The sequence below is a fragment of the Myxocyprinus asiaticus genome, chromosome 21 (genome assembly GCF_019703515.2).
Source record: "Myxocyprinus asiaticus isolate MX2 ecotype Aquarium Trade chromosome 21, UBuf_Myxa_2, whole genome shotgun sequence".
Taxonomy (NCBI): Eukaryota; Metazoa; Chordata; class Actinopteri; order Cypriniformes; family Catostomidae; genus Myxocyprinus; species Myxocyprinus asiaticus.
Window position 1 is genome coordinate 10,915,539 of NC_059364.1, and position 16,101 is coordinate 10,931,639.

At 36.1% G+C, this 16,101-nt stretch overlaps 1 protein-coding gene across 5 annotated transcripts in view; it reads right to left on the reverse strand.

The window, feature by feature from the left end:
• The window catches only part of LOC127412420 (adhesion G protein-coupled receptor B3-like), a 252,987-nt gene that overhangs the window by 132,600 nt on the left and 104,286 nt on the right, over window positions 1-16,101 (reverse strand). Inside the window, exon 1 of one of the 5 annotated variants that reach the window (XM_051648752.1) lies at window positions 145-156. The exons of the other annotated variants lie outside the window; for them this stretch is intronic. The gene's annotated coding sequence lies outside the window, so the exon portion shown is untranslated. Of the gene's footprint in view, window positions 1-144; window positions 157-16,101 lie in introns of those variants that run through there. 5 annotated transcript variants of the gene reach the window in all.

Genomic DNA, 16,101 nt, shown 5'->3' on the forward strand with positions numbered 1-16,101 from the left:
CTTCATTCTTGTCTTTTATCTTTCTCGTTTATAGCAAAAGTTAAGAACAGTGCACAGGACGGTTTATCAGTGGTGAGCTGGGAGTATTAATTGAGCTTAGAAGCACAGCTATGACACATAGAAACACATGCAAAATCAACTTACATTGGATTTTAACAAGACGTTGATTTAACCTCCACCCATCCCCTCCCAATAAAAAAGAAAGGGGAAAAAAAAAGAGAAAAGGAAAATGTGTAAGCCGTCTGAAAGCCACAGAGGAAGGGAAGGGGGGTGGTGAAGGGAGGTGGCATGGACATGCTAGATTGATCCACAGTGTTTTGCAACAGATCCAGGCTTTTGGAATAATTAGTTAGTTAAGACCCAGAATTAGTAAAGGAATTACGTGCTGTTATATCTAACGCAATATCAAAAGATGAATTATCTTGCAAATGTATTCTAAGCTGTGTATCATTCATTCTGGATTAAGTACACTCTTTTTTCCGGCACAACAATATGGCTAATTTGTCTTTGTTCTTATCGTAATCAATTAATAATCAAAAGAGATTTGTCACTACAAATATGGTGTTCTGATTTGAAAAGCTTCAAAGCGGGTATACAGTAATTGCTAACCCCTTTTTGAAACGCCTTTTAAAACTTCTTGATAGTTTCTCAAACCATGTATAAAACATTTGTTTTCTCTTTAGGGGATTGCAGTCTTGTTTTCGATACATGTTTCATAGATGGTGCTGAGACAGATCAAACAAAATCAAACACAGCCATGCTTCCATTGCTAATTGGGAATTATTTGTTGATGCAGGAGAAAATTACAGCACAAAGTTCTTGGTTGTGTCTAATTCGTGTCCATGCAGATTTCTGTCATCCTCAAAACCAGAAAACAGAAACCCTGATAATCCAACAGCAGGACACACACGCAAGAAGCAAAGGTTTGAGGTCAAAGTCACTGCATTTATAAGCTACACCAAATGCAACGCAAGAATGAAAGAATTCAGACCTGGGGCTGCAAGAGTAATTTGGACATACACATGTTTATGGCGCTGTCCTTGACCCAGGTGTGCTCAGAGCATTAACAACACCCTTTTTACTTTCTCCAATGTAACACATAATAAAACCACATTCTTTTCAGATAGCACTACTGTACCTCATCAATGCCCACAGAACATACTTTATAGATTACAGCAATGTTACAACACTACCACATAAAAGTCACAAAAACATTGTTAGTGTGGTGGCAAGGGGCTGTCTCAAGCAATACATTTTTATTTCACTTACACAATGGCACACTGCAGTGGCATTTGAAGATGTTACATATGGGAATGAGTTTAGAGATAATAAATTAACTTTTTTACTCAGTCCTGCCATGGAAATTCTCTTTCACATTTTGACATCAAGTAGTTAAAGGAATAGTTCATTAAAAAAGAAAAATCGAAACATCTGTATTAATACCCAGCCCTAGTGTATACTGTAGTTACATATAATATATGTATATAGTAGTGTACAGTATATGCTTACAAGTATATCTTATATCTATTTAATATACTTTCTACATCATATCATAGTTAACACACTGGTGATCATATGGTCACCAGCATATACCGATCAGCCACAACATTAAAACCACCTGCCTAATACTGTCTAGGTCCCCCTTGTTCCGCCAAAACAGTGCCAACCCGCATTCTATTCTTCTCACCACAATTGTACAGATTGGTTATTTGAGTTAATGTAGACTCTGTCAGTTCGAACCAGTCTGGCCATTCTCTGCTGACCTCTCTCATCAACAAGGCATTTCCGTCCACAGAACTGCCGCTCACTGCTTTTTTTTTTTTTGTTTGTTTTTGGCACTATTCGGAGTAAATTCCTGAGACTGTTGTGCTCAATTCTCAAACCAGCCCGTCTGGCACCAACAATCATGCCACGGTCCAAAACACTGAGATCAATTTTTTTTCCCATTCTGATGGCTGATGTAAACATTAACCGAAGCTTCTGACCCGTATCTGCATGATTTTATGCATTGCTGCCACATGATTGGCTGATATTGCATGGATGATTGTTGTTGCCAGACGGGCTGGTTTGATATTTTTTGTAACTGCTGATCTCCTGATATTTTCACGCACAACAGTCTCTAAAATTGACTCAGATGGTGCCAAAACCCAAAAAAATCCAGTGAGCGGCAGTTCTGTGGATGGAAATGCCTTATTGATGAGAGAGGTCAACAGAGAATGGCCAGACTGGTTCGAACTGACAAATTCTATGGTACCTCAGATGACCGCTCTGTACAATTGTGATGAGAAGAATAGCATCTCTGAATGCTATTCTGAGATGTGGTTTGGCACTGTTTTGGCGGCACGAGGGGGACCTACACAATATTAAGCAGGTGGTTTCAATGTTGTGACTGATCGGTGTATGTTGTGTATTGTATGCTGGTTCCCTTCATGCCTCCAGTAACTAGCTTAACAAGCAAGATATTCTTGGTTAACCAAATAGACCAGCATCAAACCAGCACTAACCTGCATAAAAGCATGGAAATTCAGGCTTGTCTAAGCTGGTATTTTCATTAGGGATGGAAAAACAAGATTAAACTCTTGGTTAGCAATAGGTAATATACTTCGCTTAAGAGAACACATCCATGTTTTAAGAGAAACATTTCCATTAGAGACAGTAAACTATATCAGGCTACACTGAGTTTGAATTGTTCAATGGAAAAATCACAAACTCTCTACAGACCTAATGAATCCCTTAGCATCATAATATCAAGTTTCCATGGCAACAGTGAGTCAGAAGAGGATATATAAAGAAGAAACAACAACTTAAAATCTGAAACATCATACTGTTTAAAGACAGTAGAGTAATTAGTGTTGGATCTGTGGTATTTTGCCACAAATCCAATAAAAGTAAATTAAATGTCACATAGTTGATGCAAGAAGTCATAGCACGAGCCTAGCAGATAAGCTTTAATAAAGCTCGTAACTTATTTTACCAGTCTTCCCCTACTCAATCCCTAGATATTCCAAATGGACAGAGGTCCATGAGTTTTATCATTCATTTTAAATATTACAGAGGTTCTTAATGGATATTAAGGGAAACCTCATGATTTGAATTGATTCAGGGAGTCAAGATTCCATAACAATTCTCAATTCATCTCAATTTTCAGCAACAGCACAGGGATGCAAATCTTTGCGGAGTTAAAGTCCATGTCCACACTAATCTGTTTAAGCTTGAAAACTAACTTTTTAGTTTCCTAACATCAATGTGTTCCAAGGTACGCTGTTATAGAAACCGTTTTCAAAAGTCTCTGTTTTTGGTGGAGGAACACATTCTTCCAGTGTGGATCAGAGGAAGAAATGTAGCAAAATCAAAATCAATAGTGTGTGTGACAAAAGGTGCCACGTTGCAAGATTCTGTGTAAAGATTCTGCATAAAAGCCATACCAAAATAGTATAATAAAATATAATGTGAGTGTACATCATTTTAAAGATATTTTTGAAATACTACTATATATTACACTTATATAAATTGTATATATTACTATTTCTTTCCATTTAAAAGTTTAATGATTAGCAAATAAAAAAATAAAAAAAATAAATAAATACTGAGTGTACCTTAAACAGAGCTCATGATGCAGAACGTCGTTTCGTTGTTTTCTTTAAGGTATTGCAAAATAAAACATATATTTATTCTTCTGTCCTGTCTGGATATTAAACATATCTGAAGGCACTTATGTTTGTTAACACAGTGTAAGCACACCTTTTAATGGTATAGCCTAAATATCACTGCAGATGCCATTTTAGCAGTGCTACACACCACACGCCACTTATCTGTATCTGTAATGTTTTGTCCTACATATGCTTTTTCAATAAACATGATTGTTAATACATTTAAAATTCTGATCATGAATTTTGTTGGATCAATCCAGAATCATTTGAGAATCATGATGCATCAGTGAATAGATTTTCTTTTTCAGTCTTATAAAACATTTTCCCAGTCTTACACACAGTCTTACATTTCGTAAGCTACAGAAAACTGAGAGGATGCTGTTTAGCACATCTGAGGTCAAGGTTTGAAATCACAGACCTCAGTCTGCACACTAGATCCAACTGATGAAGAGCTCATCAAACACATCCACAAAAGCACTGAAATCAGATGTGCTGGTGAAAGCTCTAATCAGTCCAGCTGTAATGTTTGAAGTGTGAAGATCTGTGAAGAGTATGGAGCCTTTGGTGTGAACACACATGAAACCTTTGCTTTGAGAGAGCATTAGAGTGCTTAAAGGGATAGTACACCTAAAAGTGAAAATTCTGTCATCATATACTCACCCTAATTTTGTTTCCAACCCGTATGACTTTCTTACATGGAAAACAAAAGGAGATGTTAGGCAGAATGCTAAGGACTGACAGCCTCAATTCCTATTCAACAGCATCAATATTCTTCAAAATTTCTCCTTGTGTGTTCCATGGAAGAATGAAAATCATATGGGGGATGAAACAACATGAGAATGTGTAAATGATGACAGAATTTTCATTTTGGGGTTAACTATCCCCTTAAAGTCAACATGAAACACTGTTCTCAAACCTTTCTACCATAATTGTATATATTTACAAGTGAAACATGATAATCAGCAAGAAATAATTTAGAGCTGGACTTGATTTTATCCATCAGGAATTGATTAGATTGTGAAAATTGGGCATTTTACTAGAATGGAGACAGATTTTTAAAGGGGAGGGATTGAAAAAGTTATTATAAAGTTTATTTATTTATGTGCTTGTATATTGGAACCTGTGTGCTGTTTTTGCCTTGACATTTTTTTCTTGAGCAAAACTCTTGGGCTTTTGAACTACAATGAAAAAACATCCAGTGAGATGATGCCAGGCCACAAAAAAAAAAAAAAAAAACAGCCCTTGCTTGATTTATGGTTCAAGATAACCCGTGTCCTTTGTTTCATCTGAGGTTCAGCACAGGTACCGTCAGAATAAAGCCAGTGGCCATGGTTTGGAAAATCATTAGGTGTGTAAATGACAGAATTTTCATTTTTGGGTGAACTATCCCTTAAAACATTTGCATTTACAACACTTACATACATCAAATGTGGTTTCAGTGATCTGATCACAGTCAGTCTATAGTGCATTTACACCTGCTGTTTAATGTAGTCAAGTGCTATATGACTGTGATTCGATCACCAAAGACTATTCTTGTTAATTCCAGGTATGAATGGGGGCCTCTGATGCTGGAACAGAAATATTTTTGTGCATTCTCCCATAGTAGTTACACATGATAGATTGCATCTGAGCTATCTATATTACAGTCCAAGCAGACTGCTATCCATGCCCTGCCACTTTAACCATGCTAGCTGTGAATGGATAGCACTGCTCTTTACTCTGACAATGACTTGAAAAATAGGGGACATGCTGTCTAAAGAGATTTGCCCTGCATGATGCAGACTCCAGCACACTTTCTGTGCCGTGGCTAAAGAGCAGTGAAATTATATATAGGCTTGCAGACAGAGAGACAGACAATTTGGTGACCTATTCCATTTTTTTAAGGAATTAGAGGCACAAATTCCATGTTTGTTTTTTGTTTTTTATAGACAAACTATTATTTAACACAATATTAAATTAGCTGTTAGATGTCTGTACCCCTCCCCCTTAAAATTATCATTTTGGCCTGTCCTATCTCAGAGGTCTGGACAATTTCGACATTACCAGTTGAATTCATATTCAGTCAATTGTACTTAAAACTATTTAATTATTTAAATTCTTTAATTAATACCCAAACATTTACAAAAAAGTTTGCATGATTTTTCCCTTAAGAAAAAATTCTTAAAAACAAGACACCCAAGGAGTAACATCATCTGGACCTTTTAACAGCATATTTTTAAACTCAACTAAGACCCAAATTATGGTAACTTTGGCAAAATTTGCAAACCTCTTGTAAAATTAATGGAATATAAAACAACTCATATTTAGTTTGACATCCTGAGGTTGACAACAAACAACAACTGAAGGTTAAGCACATCCTTTCACTTACAATTTGTTGAAAAAGAAACAAGAAAAATAATTTTAAGAGTTCTTAGTTTTGCACCCTATTAATTGAAAGTGTTACATGCATAAAGAACTTGAGATTAATTCTCAGTGTCATACATGGAGACATACATATTCAAAAGCACAGAGAGCCTTTTAAATTATGATGTTAAAATTCTGCATAAAATTAGGGAACTGATTAATGTTCACACATGATAATGATCCAAAGAGAGGGAGAGTATGGGCTAAATGTTTCAAAGGTTGTCTCTGCACTCTGTAATCTACCAAAACACACTGAAAGTTCTTGGTATTGAGAAAATGCACTGTGAATAACTTCCCTCACATGGAAGGTGCTTAACAGCAGACCTGAGAGACAAACTCAACCTTGCGGAACTAAATGAAGCCCATTTTTCCATGAAATATGACAATATGGTTACAGTTAAAAAAAACAGCGGCCATTCAAACTTGGCTACATGACTTGCATAATACACTTGATGGCAAGAGAGAAGGCTGAACTGTGTGTCCTGTTTTATAATTGTGACATAACCTTACAGCAGTTGATTTTGGGGAAACAATGTAGTCAATTTCGGTTTAATTTATTTTTTATTTTTTGGCCACTAAAGTTGATCCTTAAATTAAATATTAGTGAGAACACCATTTAGTTCTAAAGCTATGACATGGCAATCTCTTAGCAGTAAAATTATCCTCTGGGAAACAGACAAAATATACCATGAGAGTGGCAGCTCAACATAGAGAACTTCTCAGGAAGGTAAAGCTTGCTTAATAGTGCCAATGATCTAATGGCACAGTCATTACTGTTCAGATGACAAACAATGGTACAGAAAGCAGGTGAGAAAATGTGACCAGATTTGTCTTTAAATTCCTATAAGGACAATATTATATAATGATGTATGCCAATATAAATGAGGAAAAGCAGTGGACAACATTAACTCTACCACTACAATACTGATATTACACAACCCACAGAGATTATGGTAAGCGGACCGCAAAGATATACGTTCTGAAGTGAGACTGAGGGGGAGGTGTGAGACCAGGTCAAAGATCCACTGAGTTTTCTTAAGTCACAGGATAGGCGATCTTCGGTTACATCTTTAACCACAATGTGTTATTTATTTTTCATTGTCGGTTCTTATCCTTCCAAGGCTGTAATTGTTTGTTTCTAGTGGCTCTTATGTTTCTAGTGTTTCTTTTGTTTTTAAGTGTTTATGTCGAAGTTTATTTTAAAGCCTGCTCTTAGATCAGCTTTCTCCAGTCTCGTCACTTCGCATATTAACAGAAGAATGTGAAGACAATGTGAAAACGAGGGCATTAAATTCACGAGAGGTAAATGAGACACACATGGAAACAATAAAGTAGGGAAACTTGAAGGAAGACAGATCAAGGACTAAGGATCAAACTTCAAAATAAGAGTCTGTGAATAACACTATTCAAAATAATAGTTCCATATACATTACTATATATATATATATATATATATATATATATATATATATATATATATATATATATATATATATATATATATGTGTGTGTGTGTGTGTGTGTGTGTGTGTGTGTGTGTGTGTGTGTGTGTGTGTGTGTGTGTGGGTTTGGGTGGTTTACTAGGACATTTGTTTGGTTACAAACTGGTAATTACAAGGGTATTATGCTATAAATGTGGTTTTATGAGGACATTTCTAGTGTCCCCATAATTCAAATTGCTTAAAAAAACAAAAACATACTAAACAATGTTTTTGAAAATGTAAAAATGCAGAACGTTTTTTTGTGAGGGTTAGGTTTAGGGGTAGGGTTAGGGTTAGGGGATAGAATCTATAGTTCATACAGTATAAAAATCATCATGTCTATGGACAGTCCTCATAAGGATAGCCGCACCAACATGTGTGTGTGTGTGTGTGTGTGTGATGCAGAGGATGTATTTGAGATTAAGTTTCTTTCTTTTTTTAATTTACATTTTTTAATTTACTGAATTACAGACAATTAGACATTACTACATGGTTATTTAATATATATATATATATATATATATATATATATATATATATATATATATATATATATATATATATATATATATGTAAACATGTAATTGAATTTCAAGAAAAAAATAACTAGATTATTATATATACTGTTACCGTGCATGTTACCCTTTCAGTGATACAAGTTTTTTTACATAATGCCCACCATTTTTTCTATCTATTGTAATTGAAAAAATCTTTTATAGATGGAAGGGATTTCACCACAAATTTCACAAATTCGAAAAGTGCTAATTGAACTCAAACAACGAATGAAATTAATGCTGAGATTCCACTGCTCAGCTTGTGCCTACAGCCTTGTGCATAATTAAACCTCCCCATCAGAAACACCACCAATAACCCACTGTCTGGGTTGTAGGTCTTGCTTATGGTTTTATCAATTTTTAATGGACTACTGCAAAAATAAACCTCTCTCTAAAGGAACCATTTTGTCTAGCACAATGTACGAAAGAGGATATGTGAGTCAGTACTCACCGACTCCCAAGAAAACTGGCCTGTCGATGCACAGAATATGGAGACGATTTGTGCTTGAGCATCTAACTCAGATTAAAAGCAGCAAGATGGGAGGACAGAGATTTATCAACGCCTTAAAGAACCTTTCAAAGCTTTGCCTCATACATCACTTTCAGTTCTAGACAAGCAATTTACCCTCCCACCCAGTTGCAAATCTTGTATCGTGGAACCACCATCTCACCTTTTTTTTTTTTTTTTTAAATCTAAGAGAGAAAACAGGGGCGGATAGAAGCAAACCTCATTTAAAGGGCGCACTTATGACTTGTTAAAGGGATAGTTCTTCCAAAAAGGAAAATTATGGCATCAATTAGTCACCCTCATGTTGTTCCAAACCCTCTCAGTGACCACTCACTCTCAGTGACCATTCACTTTAATTGCATCTTTTTTTCCATACAATGAAAGTGAAGGGTGACTGACGCTGCCATTCTGCTCAGCAATATCAAGGTGAGTAAATGACGACAGCATTTTCTTTTTTTGCGTGAATGTTCCCTTTAAATGTGAAAACATCTCTTTTAAAAAACAGCACTGCACTTTTACTTTAGTTCTCATTGTCCATTATACTTGGACAATGGCAACACATAGCTCCAATGCCATCATTAAGTTTGCTGATGACACGACGGTGGTAGGTCTGATCACTGACAATGATGAAACAGCCTACAGAGAGGAGGTGCACACTCTGACACACTGGTGTCAGGAGCACAACCTCTCCCTCAACGTCAGTAAGACAAAGGAGCTTGTGGTGGACTTCAGAAGAAAAGACAGAGAACACAGTCCCATCACCATCAATGGAGCACCAGTGGAGAGAGTCAGCAGCTTCAAGTTCCTGGGTGTCCACATCACTGAGGAACTCACATGGTCCATCCACACTGAAGTCGTTGTGAAGAAGGCTCATCAGCGCCTCTTCTTCCTGAGATGGCTGAGGAAGTTTGGAATGAACCACCACATCCTCACACGGTTCTACACCTGCACTGTGGAAAGCATCCTGACTGGCTGCATCTCCGCCTGGTACGGCAATAGCACCGCCCACAACCGCAAAGCACTGCAAAGGGTGGTGCGAACCGCCAGACACATCATCGGAGGTGAGCTTCTCTCCCTCCAGGAAATATATACAAGGCGGTGTGTGAAAAAAGCTCGGAGGATCATCAGAGACTCCAGCCACCCGAGCCATGGGCTGTTCTCACTGCTACCATCAGGTAGGCAGTATCGCAGCATCAGGACCCGCACCAGCCGACTCCATGATAGCTTCTTCCCCCAAGCAATCAGACTTCTGAACTCTTGATCTCCCATGATCAAATACATCAGCACTGCACTTTATTACCCTTACTCTTATATCTCACACCGGACTGTCATAAATTATATCATTATTATATTATATTCTCTCTTAACAACTTACTATCAACTGACTGCCTGAATGTCAATACAGTACAATACTGTACATTCTATATATACTATATATACTTTTTTATATATTTTTATTTTTTATTTTTATTGAATAATGTGTATCTATATAGTACGTATTGTATACTGTACAGTGTATGTTATTATTTGTATATTGTTGAGTGTAATTATGTGCATATCAGATGTTTAAATTGTGCTGTGTTAATTTGATGTTATTGTAAATTGGTACTGTCTCATCACTGTCACGACTGCTATGTTGATCGGAACTGCACCCAAGAATTTCACACACCATTGCACTTGTGTATATGGCTGTGTGACAATAAAGTGATTTGATTTTATTTGATTTGATACTTTCATGTGACACAAAGTTTCTGAACGATTTCAGGCTGCTGTTGCATTGAGCAATCAAGTTTGGCCTTGATTTGAGTGGAAAAGCTTTTTCAAAATAACTCAGCATTTATTTTCTGAGGGGTTATAGCATAAGGTGGGAGGGCGTTTTTTTTTTTTTTTTCTCGACTAGAACTGTCCGCCCACTGCTCTCGCTGTTGACAATCACATTCAATTCAGCCTAAATGCCTGCTGTATATAGTTGATGCTCCATGTTGGGGACACAGGGATTTAAGGCAAATACGCAAGCTGAAATACAGTCGTTACAAAACCGCTGTGGTGAAGATATGAGGTTCATGGTGGCTCAAAAGATTTCTAAAGGCATCAATATCCAGAATATTTTTGTACAGGCCATTTATTTAAAAAAGAAGAAAAAGAATTGAAGCAACAAAATGAGCGGTATTCTAATCTGAAGGACTGTCACGCAATGATCCATTACGTACAGTTACCAGTGTGAATATTTCATTCACATAATGATAATAACAGTAATAAAGCATATGGGCACAGATCACAGACCATCTGTTGAGGACAGAGGGGAGCAAAATCATAAGTTTCAAATGACAAATGGCCAGTCAGTCAGCAAACCCTGTGTCCTCATATTGTTTCAATAAAACATTGACCTTTGAAATATTATTTAAAAGAACACACAGACAGACTCTGTTCCAAAACATTGTGAGATGACTTGCTGTTTACTGAGTACACATACAGTTTGCAGCTGCCTAAAAAGGCAGCACCTAACTGAAATGTAACCTCAGAAGTGAGTTATTTGGAATGGCCTACATAGGCAGTAACCCATCCATGAGCTTCTCCTGCGAAGAGCACATAAGACTCGACTAATGTTGACAAAGTTTTTTGTTAGCATTTTGCTAAGCTAACCCCTTGATACTCTTAATACACACAAACTATCCCTTTAAAGGAATAGTTCACCCAAAAATGACAATTCTCATCATTTACTCACCCTGATGCCATCCTAGATGTGTATGACTTTCTTTTGTCTGCAAAACACAAATTAAGATTTTTAGAAGAATATTTCAGCTCTGTAGGTCCATGCAATGCAAGTGAATGGGTGCAAAAATTTGGAAGCTCAAAAAGCATATAAAGGCAGCATAAAAGTAATCCATTAAAAACTCCAGTGGTTGAATCCATATCTACAAAAGTGATATGATAGGTGTGGGTGAGAAACATAACTTATTTTTAAGTCCATTTTTGCTTGAAATTCTCAGTAGGGGGCGTATTCATGAAGAATGTGAATCACCAAAAACACAAGAAGAAGAATGTGAAAGTGAAAGTTAAAATGGATTGACTGGGCAAGGAAGAGAATATATAGTAAAAATGTACTTAAATTTTGATCTGTTTCTTACACACACCTATCATATCGCTTCTGAAGATATGGATTTAAACACTGGAGTTATGGATTACTTTTATGCTGACCTATGTGATTTTTGGAGCTTCAAACATTTGCCACCCATTCACTTGCATTGTATGGACCAAAAGAGCTGAGAAATTCATCTAGAAAGTCATGCATATCCGGGATGGAATAAAGGTGAGTATATGATGGGAGAATTTTCATTTTTGGGTGAACTATTCCTTTAAAGCAATAGTTCACTCAAAAATGATTTTCTTACCCTCATGTTGTTCCAAACCCACATGACTTTCTTTCTTCTGTGGAACACAAAACGATTCAATTTAAAGAATGTTGCGATCGCTGATTTACGTACAATAGCAGTTGATAGTGACTCACTTCAAAGTTTTTATTCAGTTTAAGCTGAAGTGTGTAATTTCTGTGCCACTAGCATGACCAAATGGAATAAAACAAATAAACATGGTTTTTGAATACACCCTTCATCTGTCATTGGCCAAACTAACAAATAGTCCCACCCCAAACTCACACCATTGGTTGAGCCAACGTTGCTGTGTCGGGCTGAATGGGTCTCTCAAAACAAACAGAGGAATGTTGAAAGTGCAACAGAGCTGGGGAACTAAACCTAAAAATTGTTTACTTATAATGTTTTCTGCATAATGAGCTGGGATACGAGAAAGTATTTAAACAAGTAGTCCATGTGACTCCTAAATAATTTTCCAAGTCTTCTGAAGGCATATGATAAACTGACCGAAATATTTATTAACCGAAAGTTATTACCTCAATAACATCAAACCTCATTGGTTCTTGTGGCATGATGTTGGTCACAAGATACACAGTTAATTAGTTAACTGTGGTGTTCTGTACTCCTATAACCTACTTCACACACAGCGAACACTTTATCGGACTATCTCTCCAGGAGTGAAACACACTGCTTGAGTGCTCGCATACTCGAGGAAGCAGACACTCTGACTGACTGACGCGTGTCACCTTGCATGAAATGAGTCTCCTCTTTCCTACCCACACTCAGTCTCCGACAACCCTGATCTGAGCTAGTCATCTAATCATATAACTCTGTCCAGCATGCGGCCTGTGAGAGGTTCTGTGTTACAGCAAAAGTTCTCACATTAAAGCAATGAAAAGTCACATCTCTACCTTCATATGTACCCAGAGTGCGTTCTTCATTTTGAAGCAGGGAATGCACGGAATGTAGCACCAACATTATTCTAAGATGGCATGCTGTTTTCAGGTTTCAAACTCTGCAAAAATAATTTTCTTAGTCAGTATTTCTGTCACTTTTTAAGGATGTTTACATATTTTTACAGGAAAACAAGACATATTTACTTGAGAAACACAATGACAGAAGATCTTAAAGGAATATTCTGGGTTCAATACAAATGACAAAACAGCATGTGTAGCATAATATTGATTCCCACAACAATTATTTAGACTTGTCTCTCTTATAAAAAAAATTTTTTTTAATAAAAAAGCAAAAATCTGGGTTACAGTGAGGCACTTAACAATGGAAGTGAATTAGACCTGGAATATTCCTTTAATTCTTTCTTTTTTTTTTTTTTTTTTTTTTTTGAGGCACTTACAATGTTACAATGGAAGTGAATTGAAAAATAAAATTCTCAATTTAGTGAGGTTAATTGTTAGAACAAGAAGAAAAATTATCGTCACTGGGGTAAGAAAAATTAACTAAATTCAAAGAGTAATCAAATATATTTGTCCTACCCCACTGGCAAATAGTGTTCTCTTAAGCATAAACCTCACTACATTTTGCAAACCTAAATGATTTTATTTCATCTGAGGAACACAAGAAGAATGTTAGCCTCAGTCACCATTCATTTTCATTAAATAAAAAAAAAATAGAAAAGATTCAATAAAAGTGAATGATGACTAAGGCCAAACATCACTTCATACCATGGAAGAAAGAAAGTCATACAAGTTTGAAACAACAGAATTAAACATTTTGGATTAACTATCCTTTTAATGTCTTATGTCATTTTGCTTCTCACATCTTTGTGTCTTGTTTAAAAGATGATTAGATATTTTTGCTGGAAAACCAAATAGAAAAGTTGAGCAAGTACATTTTTTTATTTATTTTGTTTGCATTGCATTGCATAGGAAAGAACAGGGAAGCTGATTTATGAGAGATTTAACTGTATTAAAATGTTGTTTTGTTAGGATGATGAAAGCAATGTTACAGGGTAACGTCAATTTTGGAAGAGTGCATTATCGGAATAATCTGGTACATCAAGCATGCAATTGTTAAAGCATATTTTACAAAATGCAGCATACCCCTTATTTCCGATTTTATACAGCACACTGGGTAATATGATTTTGGCCACAGTGACATATAAAGATAGGACCTGTTTCATAGCTCACTGATTTTACATTTCCAATATCAGGTCTGCGTATGTTCCATGCTCTGCTTACAGCAAAATCATTTTTATATCACTCATGACCAATGAGTCAGACAAGCGCACACGCTATTTCAGCAGGGAGGCAGAAAAATATGCCCCAAAACTCAACCATCTGTGGTTGTGTGGTTAACAGCAGATTACTAAAGTAAAGTAGCATGTGCACTGTATTCCTTATACCAGTGTCCTTTGAATAAGTGTAGATTAATTTATGTAAGAATGTACAAATTCCTTATTTAAAAGTGAAGTGTGAAATTGCAAAAAATAATAACAATTTTCAACAGGTTTCCCAAGTCTGCCAGTTGTCGATCAAGTAAATAGGACCACCCCCAACTCACGTCATTGGTTGAGATAATGTTGCTAATTTGGGCAGACATGGATGCTCAAACAAACAAGGCAATGTTTTGAAAAGCGCCACAGAGCTACAGTGTTTACACGCTTCATGAATGTCAACCTATGAATGACTTATAGTTGCCTCTGCATATTACGCTGGAACAGAAGAACATATTTGAACAAAAATATATCACTTTTAACCTTAATTCTGCCACAAAAAGATAAATTAGAATAACATTGGGTCAATATTGGGAAACCTTTGAAAAATGAAACATATATTTATCAGTATCTTTATGTTTCATCATTAAAGGGACATGTTAAAGATTTTATAAATCATACAGGCCAAGTTAAATGACTTATTCAGATGACCACTGGCTTAGGTAGGCAGAGTCAGAGTGGACAATAACAGGCTGGACATTCAGTGGGTAAAGTTAACCACCACATGGTCTATGAAAGATATTCAGCTAACATATTTGTGAACATATAGTGATGATTTTCATTTCTATTAAAATAATGTAAATTGATATTTTAAAATGACATTAATTTTCCCTTCATCTTTACATAACAGGGTGGACATGCAATTCCTTGACAACATAGGACTAACATCACAAAATAAAGGAAAACATCATTAAAACAGAAGAGTTACATACTTCAAATAACTCCAACATTATTTTGCTGAATGGCGGATGTCCACCTCCAAAGTGAGAGATCATTTCATAACATCTTCGATAATCTTCGATTAAAGTTCACAGTATCATGACATAACGAGGTTGAAAATCAAATCAAGCCACACACAAAAAACCTCCACTACCAGTATTAAAATTACACATTTACCACAAAAGAATAAATGCTATTGAAAAGAAGCTCTTTTGTCAAACATACTTAAGATGCATTATTAAATTAAAATTATTTTAATTATTTAAAATGTGAATTATAGACCCACAGCAGTGTGTAAAATTACAAACAGTAGCCTAGTTATTCATTTTAACAAGCCTATTCTAATTGCAATGGGTTGAAATTAAACATTATAAATACCATTACTTGTACTGAGGACTCAAAAGTCACCATATTGTAGGAGTGACCATATTAATAATGATACATGTAGCTATCCATAAATAAATAATCCACTCATAAATGCAAAATGTATCATCTATTGTCAACTGTGCCTGAACAGATACCAACTAACATTGATCCAACATCCTGATGTATGTAAAACAGTTGGCCGTAAACTAGCAGACAGCAATAAAAAAAAATAAATAAAATAAAATAAATAAATGGACTCTTGAATCTAACTGTAATTTAAGAAAATGTACATTTGAGTTTGGGGTACATATAGAGATTTCAGTCTGCTTTGAAATTCACAATGAGCTCATCTTGCAGTACCGCATACATCACTTAGATGGTGCATTCTAGTTGCCTATCCATGCAGTACTGCTGAAGGAGCCCTGTTGCCGAGACACACGCATGATCTTGAGTACACACACCAGGGGTACACACACACTTTTAGCCTACACTTCAATGGAACTTCGGCTGACATAAAAATATGCGCACTTCAGGTGCACGCATTAATAATAGCATAGCATGGAACTGACTGAAAAGGAGTGACTACTAGCTGCTTT